Source organism: Lithobates pipiens, unplaced genomic scaffold (genome assembly GCF_037356315.1).
Source record: "Lithobates pipiens isolate NorthernLeopardFrog02 unplaced genomic scaffold, aLitPip1_a1.2 Scaffold_16, whole genome shotgun sequence".
Lineage (NCBI taxonomy): Eukaryota > Metazoa > Chordata > Amphibia > Anura > Ranidae > Lithobates > Lithobates pipiens.
This window is the reverse complement of record NW_027507748.1, coordinates 239857200-239865557: the sequence shown is the minus strand read 5'-3', so window position 1 is coordinate 239865557 and position 8358 is coordinate 239857200. Positions and strand designations below refer to the sequence as shown.

The window sequence follows — 8358 nt, the reverse complement described above, 5'->3', positions numbered from 1 at the left end:
ATTTTTCATTGTTAGATTTGTACATAAACACACAAAACAAATTCATATCTTGAACCTTTCATTAGACAAACACTTAGTTAGCTATATATTTGCTGTACAGAATATCGGACCATTAAAAATTAAATATTTGACCAAAATAATGTCTGTAACTTTGTCCAATAGCAACTTTCCATAAAGTTACAGCTCTGATATATCGGAGTGAACCCTTCATTACTGGGTCCAGCTTGCATAAACAATGGCTTGTTTTCTATCACGCTGTTTGTGTAAGAACACCAGTTTCATGTTTCAAAAAGACAACTTTTTCCTGGCAATATTATAATAAACGATAACAATACCCTGCAGTCATGCAGAGATGTCCATAAATCCAAAATATTCTTCTACTTATACCCACTGCACTTACAAGGAAAAGGGGCACATCATTTCACAATCCACACATTCTGCTTTGGATTTCAAAAATAAATACATCAAAACAAAAGGACCAACAATATGTATGATGGACCAGAAAGCACTTGGCCATCAAAAACTATAAACCAACTGGCTGCAGGCAGCAGCTATCCTAACAGGGTGTGTGGACTTGATGTAATGGGTCTGTTATATTTAAATGTTATTATTACTCTCAAATCATGGACCGCACATTAAGTTATTATCAGACTTTAAGATTTCATTTCTGTAGAAAAACTTCCTTATGTATCCCATCTATCTTGGCTTTGTTAAACATTATTGCAGCTGTATTCAAATTAACAACCTCATCTTAATCTTTTTTTTCCTTCCACTCAATAAATGTAAAATTACAAAATTGTTATCTTAAACTAAACTAATTCCATTTTTACCAATTTCCCAATTAACCTGGATATATAACCTCAATATATGCTTATTGCAATTTTTTTTTACCAAAAATATGTAGAAGAATACGTATCGGCCTAAACTGAGAAAAAATGTTTTTTTTCATATTTTCTGGGGATATTTATTATAAAAAGCAAAAAGTTAAAAACAGTGTTTTTTTTCAGAACTGTCGCTCTTTTTTTTTATTTTGCAAAAAATAAAAACCGCAGATGTGATCAAATACTTTTTTATGGGAAAAAAGGACGTCAATTTTGTTTGGGAGCCACGTCGCACGACCGTGCAAATGTTAGTTAAAGCAACGCAGTGCCGAATCGCAAAAAGTGGCCTGGTCTTTGGCCAGCCAAATGGTCCGGGGCGTAAACGGTTAAGTAAAGTTCATCTGTTCTTTAATTCAGTTTGATTTGCTTGCAAAGTAATTTCAATCTAATAGGGCAGAGCCACTCTCAGCATTCATGCCTAGTTTGGATGGTAAAACAAGAGTTCAGAGCTGCTAATGTACTCACCTTTTTCACCCTGAAGAGGATATTCCAGAGCTAATCACTTTTGAGGTGTCCTGGAGTAGTTTATCATGCTCTAGCAGATACACTTAATGTCAACTATCATAAGTATATTTATATTACCATCTGACAAGTTTTCACAATTTGACAACCAGTATATTATTTAGCAAAATGAAATTAAATTATATAATTCTTTCTCCTAGGAGGTCTACATACTAATGAAAATAGAAATATCTCATCATCGGATTACTCCATACAGTTATCATAAACAGGTCATTAGTTGGATGTAGAAAGAAGAAAATATCCCTATAGATGGTGAGCAATCCTCACCTCATCACAACTGAGAGGTAACAATGTAATTTTATATTCTTAGTGTTTACGATTTCCTTATTTGTTTTCTCAATTGAGAGACAAATGTCCTTTTCTTTTTGTATACAAGTTGGTCTCTGTCTATAGGGAGTGAGAAGCTCCAATGTTTCCTGAAAATCTTTATTCAATTGAAGTAACTGTTGTTCATAATAGTCCACTAATAATACAATCATGTTCCTTGTGCACTGCTGTAGATTATTTTCCCATTTGTTTTTAAAATCACTGCTCACTTCTTTAACTTTTGGAAAAATCTGGATTCCTTTGGGATAAATACTTTCTTGGATATATTTACCAAAAAAGTAGATGTTCCACCATATTTGTTATTTCTTTTCATACAAATCTTTCAACTTAAAGAATAGCCAATTCTTTTACCTTTCATGTGTACCATCTTTTGAAACCACTTCACTCTGTACCTTTAACTTTCTGAACATGTCCTCCAAAAATTGGGGGTCCATATTGAGAGAGAGAAAAAAATAATATTATATTTATTCTATACACATACTGTACATTTCCAAAAGTATTCAAATGCATCTGTGAGTTGCACAGACCCAGCAAGTGTCCGGGGCTGTAAATGCAGCATCCTTAGAGTCACCTGGTCTGCTTCCATATGTGAGTTTTACTGTTAGTATGGCTACCTCAGCAAGAACCTGGAAGGCTGAAAACAGCCGATCAAATTAACTTGGCATGCTTGATTGGTTTACCTGCCGAAGTAAAAACAAACTTCTGGCCCTTCAAATGGAACCAAAAGCTCTCTATATCTTGACTATCTATATAAATATATACTCTTTTTATAGCTCACAGGCTTTTCTAAAACATGGAGCTCTGCTTCTTGAGATGGGGAAAAAGGATCCAATGACTCTGTATACAGGGAATCCTTCTGGGTGATAAACTTCACCCTCGGTATAAAACCAGGAATAACACTACAAAAAAGTAAATACTCGGGTCTTTTTCCATTTCCGATTTCATTTCCAACCAAAGGTTGTCTAAACCAGTTTCAATATATCTATATTTATTAATAAAATTGTTAAACTCATATTAGAAATTAATACTCATATGATAATTTCAATATCACACACTAATATATATGCACAGATAAATGTCCTTAACCACTTGCTTACTGGGCACTTAAACCCCCCTCAGTTCCAGACCAATTTTCAGCTTTCAGCGCTGATGCACTTTGAATGACAATTGCGCGGGCATACAACACTGTACCCAAATGAATTTTTTATCATTTTTTTCCCACAAATAGAGCTTTCTTTTGGTGGTATTTAGTTACAGCTCCGAGTTTTATTTTTTGCTAAACAAACAAAAAAAGATGCAGAAAAATAAAATAAATAAATCATGTTTTAATAGTTTTGTTATAAAATTTTGCAAACGGGTCATTTTTCTCCTTCATTGAAGTGCGCTGATTAGGCGGCACTGATAGGCTGCATTGGTGGGCACTGATGGGCTGCATTGGTGGGCACTGATAGGCTGCATTGGTGGGCACCGGTAGGCTGCACTGGTGGGCACTGATAGGCATAGTTAAGGTGGCACTAATAGGCACAGATAAGGCGGCACTGATGGGCAAAGATGGGCACAGATAAGATGGCACGGATGGGTGGCACGGATGGGTGGCACGGATGGGCACTGATAGGTACCACTGATTGATGGGCACTGATAGGTGCCACTGATAGGTGGCTCTGATAGGTGGCACTGCTGGGTGGCACTGCTGGGCACTGATGGGCGGCACTGCTGGGCACTGATGGGCGGCACTGGGGTGCAGCACCTTTGAGGCAGATTGTGGGCACTGTGGGTGGCACTGTGGGTGGCACTGCTGGGTGGCACTGTGGGCACTGCTGGGTGGCACTGTGGGCACTGCTGGGTGGCACTATGGGCACTGCTGGGTGGCACTGACGGGGGGCACTTACTTTTTATTAGGGTGGCACTGCAGGGGGCAGGTGGGCACTGGCAGGGGGCAGGTGGGCGCTTGCATTGCTGGCCGTGATCAGGACTGATGTCCCGATCACGGCCGCCGGTGATCGGCTTTTTTTTTTCTCCTCGTGCTGTCAGCGCGAGGAGGAATACTAGCCGATTACCGGCTCCGTTATGTCACCTGATCAGCTGTCATTGGCTGACAGCTGATCACGTGATAAGGGGTCGGGATCGACCCCTTGCACGGATCGGTGATCAGGCGAGTCTTATGGACTCGCCAATCACAGAGCGCGCCGCGCGCGCCCCTCAGGGGGCGTGCAGGCCGCTCGTACACGGGACTACGTCAATAGACGTAGTCCCGGAAAAGGAGATCCGCGCTGTAGCCGTCATTTGGCTATAGCGCGGATCTCAAGTGGTTAAAGGGGGACATATTACTTAATTTTACTCAATTTCTCTCTTTTTTTTTTTTAATGCACTGTTTCCACTATCACAGGATATTAAATTTGTGTAAGACACGGTTAATTTGTAACCTTCATTCTACCATGTTTGGAAAACAGATTCAAAAATAATTGTGATCACATTATTTATCATTAGATTCGTTAACCCGGCACATTTTGTTATAAATGTTTTGTCTAAAAACTGAAATTGGCATGGTGTCCTTCCAGCTTATCACCAATCTCTCATGTCAGCCACATTCTTTCAGGAGAGCACAAAGGAGGGGGTCACATCTGCGTACACGACACAAGCGATAGAACTAAAGGTTCCAGCATTCACAAACATACACAAGTATCGCTCTAAAATCGTTTACATTATTCCCATTTGCACACAACACATGCCTATCATTCTCTCACTTTCTTTTAACGCTTTTTAATACTTCCTTGCTTAAATTTCTGCTTTCTTTATTTTGTTCTGATATCCATTGTATCCAATGTATTGTAATACCATACTTCACATACTGTACCTTCTATGATCAGACGGGCAGCTATAGTGCTCATCCCATCTTCCCTCTCTGACAACATATAAAGCATTCTGTTTTAACTCTCATTACTGTTTCTTGACTTTACTAGTTGTAGTGCCTGACCCCAAATTCATCCCACAACTTAACATCAAAAAGTCCCTTTCTGTCTAGTGTTTATGTCACTCTTGATCCATCCTGCTCACATAAATAGCGGTTTCTCTAGCTGTATACTCTGCATGATTCTTTGTCCCTGTGGACTTTGGTGGTAACCCAGTTACCCTTTGTGGATCCCTGTCCACTTTAACCATTAATCTAGGGGCTCAGTATAGGCGGAACCGCACCTTCGGTTCATTTATAGCGCTCCTCTTGCGCTGGGCATTTTTGAGGGTCTCTTACCCGTCATTCCCTTACTTAATTTAATGCCCATAATGACTGGCCAGTCTTCTCTACGTGTGCCTATACCCTCTTGCCTCTAAACTACTTTATCTAGCAGATGTACTACATATACCTGTGAACAGCACTATTCTTCCCTTTCTCTATAACACTCCGATGGACAGTAGACATTGACAACATAACATATAATCACAAATCAATACAGTTCGATTAAGGGGAGTAAAATAGGTACCCTTTGTCCCGAAAATGCCTTACCGATCAAGGAAGTCTGATAACTCAAATGTAAGCAAAAGGCTTACCTCAGCCGGCTGATTATCAGAAATTCCCAAATCGTCTCAAGCTCCTCGTTTCGGATACTCAGGGTCACCTGATAACCCCTGCTGGGCTGGCTTCGCCACCTGAAATGGATATTTTGATGATAGGCAACTCCTATCCTCATATTGATTAGTGGTTCCAAATTAATAACTACTGCAGTAGGGAACAGACACAAAAGATACGCTCAGCATCTTTCCAAATAACCGTTCTCCTTTATTATGACGCATTTGAAGGCTTTTATACACATGATTACGTAGGTATCACATTAATATTACAATTGTACGTTTATGGTAACAAGGGGCGTTACATAGGCAGGCTTATTCTAATCAGAACTCGAAAGAATGCAAAACATGTACTGAAAACATTATTAGTGCCGTGTGCACAGTGAGGGCATTGTGCAATACATATAAAATAGAATACAATTATATACAGAACCTACAAATTTCCATTACACTATTCTCAAAGCATATTTTATCATATCCCAGCCATCCATATAGTGACTGTATAGACCAGACTTTATAAGGGAGAGGACTCTGCGTAGCTATAGCAGTGCCATAACAACTCTGCAAACATTGCTCTAGTTGTGATGACGGCAAGAGGACTGCAGTTTTTCAGCATCATGAGAGTCTGGAGTGTCTGGCTAAGTAGGATGCAGAACAAGAAGCTATCCTTTCATTAACCCCCGGTTGTCTGTTCCTATTACGGATGAGCTCAGTGTTCCATTCAAACGTATTTTATTGTGTGCAGCAGGTTTTTTTTTTTGGTTTTTTTGTGGCAATTCAGCAAGCAAATTTACAATGAGGGACTTTTTGGGGTTTTTCTTTTTTCTTTTAATAGGACATGTTTTGGTGTCTTTATTGCTAGTTTTTTGTTGTTGTTTAGAATTAGTAGAGTACTATGTGGAGGGGGGGGGGCAGTGTCTGACAGCCCCTTCATAATTAAAGGTGACTTCCATATTCCGATAGCCCCCAAGCATGGACCCCTGATGTTAAGGGTATGTGGCCTGGCATAGTTTGAAGGGGTTGGCATGCTCACCCCCTGCCCTTTTGCCTGGCTGCAGGCTCGGATTAAGGGACTGGGTGACCTAATACATCCTTAAAACCCACACCAGACTCTTTTTTCCATTCATGCTGTGGGATGTGCAGCAAGAACAAAATTTAGTATTTGTTTAACTTTGTGATTAGGTGACAGTAAAACACTGCAGCTGAGATGTCATTTTACTGCCCCCAACTGTTCTACTGTTGTGTTTTGTGGGCAGTTGTCTGGTATTTATACAATGCCTCCTCACCAGCTGTCTGTCTATTGGTTTCTGAGGAGAGATCCGAATGCGGATTGCTCTTCAGTGAGCAAAGCAGGTATAAACAAGGCCTTACAAAGAATAAAAAAAATTACTGTTTAATCTGCCAGCGGATAAAATTTTAATTTTTTTTTTATTAAAGAGTTTTTGCAAAATACAAAACAATACAAAGTGGTACAAAATACAAGAAGTACAGAGAATACACATTACAGCGATATGTAGCCAGAGCATACATTGCATTCAGTATTAAGATAAACTATAAAAGGTGTGATGATGCAAGGTTTGAGCAGGTAAAGTTTGTATTAAAAAAACAATGTAGTGTATTTCTGTAAAGCAATAACTGTTGGAAGAAACAGGGTGGGTAAGGTTTAGATGGATAACAATGAGGGTGACAATAACTATTTCCGAATAAGTAGTTTAGGTAAAATACGAGTATCGGCATAATCATAAATATACATTTCTAAAGACATGCCTTATTCTACTTTGAACCAATCTGTCCATATTTTCCACTTTCCATCCTTATTTGCTAAAAAGTATTCATAGGTGTAATTAATCTGTGTAATTTCAAGTACTTCTGAGACATTAGGTACCTTATTGGATTTCCAATTTCTGGCTATTAATGATCTGGCCGCTAGGAAGATATGTGTGAAAGCAAGGAGGGAAGGTCTCAATGCCTAAATTTAGTGCTAACTTGTATGTAGTTCTGAATGCACATTGCCATTGGATCGGTGTGAAGGATGTATCTAGATCTAATTCCCATTTTTGATAAGGGAGGGAGTTAGTGAAGGTAAGCTTGTTTTGAAAAAGATTGTAGAAGAAGGAGATCCCTTTGGGAGGGGTAGGTGACTTTGTTTAGAATTGCCATGCTGCGTCATGAAAGGACTTTAATTAATTTCAGCAATGATTAACTTGAATATGTTTATAGAAGTCAGTGGGTGTTAAAGTAAATTCATTTTAGAGAACTTCAAATGATTTAAGGGTGTTGCTATTGTAAAAGGTCGACAATCCAAGATATGCCCCTGGTAATCCAATCTGAGTATGTAGTATTCAGAATTGCATGTATTAAAATCTCTATAGGTATAGGGATGTCTGTTTTGTTGGAGGACCGGGAAGTAGATTGTGTAGGTCTCTCCATGCCATGAGAGAGGTTTGAATGGTAAGTGGGAGTGGTCTCCGTACATCTAGTAGTAGGAGATTTTGTAGGTCTAGAGTCAAACCGAGGGCTTGTTCAAAACCATCCAAAGGATATCAGGAGATGGTGAAAGCTGCTTTTCTTGTTATAACTACCATATTCCTTATTGATTACTTAGCACCACAAGTTGATACTTGGTTTTGAATTGTCTAAAAGGGTATTACTGGGAGGTGGGTAGGGGGTGGAACCAAGGAACGGTGCTCGGAGGTGGGTAGGAGTAGATAAAAGGGTGGCTCAGAAAGGCGGAGTTCCTGCACCTATTCTCTGAGAAAAAAAAGCCCTGGGGGAATGTAGTTGGCATCCGCTAATTGTGAGGGGTCTGCTGTTATTTGTAGCCCTAAGTAGGGTATGCTTGGTTTATTCCAGGTGTAGGGAAAGGTATTTTGCAGGTGGGATTGGAGACGGGGGGGGGGGGGGTTCGGGCCTAGTATGAGAGATTTTGTATAATTAACCGTATAGTAGGAGATTAAGAATGCCGTGGGCATGTGGTAGGGATGTGTATGGAGAGGTTAGAAAGAGGACAATGTCATCAGCGAAAAGGTTAATATTGTGTGATTTACCTTGGAGAGAGAAGCCTGGT

General features: G+C 39.7%; 1 long non-coding RNA gene across 1 annotated transcript in view; it reads left to right on the top strand.

The window, feature by feature from the left end:
* The first annotated feature begins 1293 nt into the window (after positions 1-1293).
* The window catches only part of LOC143982469 (uncharacterized), a 110954-nt gene continuing 103889 nt past the window's right edge, over positions 1294-8358 (top strand). Inside the window, exon 1 of the long non-coding RNA XR_013274460.1 lies at positions 1294-1687. This is a non-coding gene — a long non-coding RNA (uncharacterized LOC143982469). The remainder of the gene's footprint in view (positions 1688-8358) is intronic.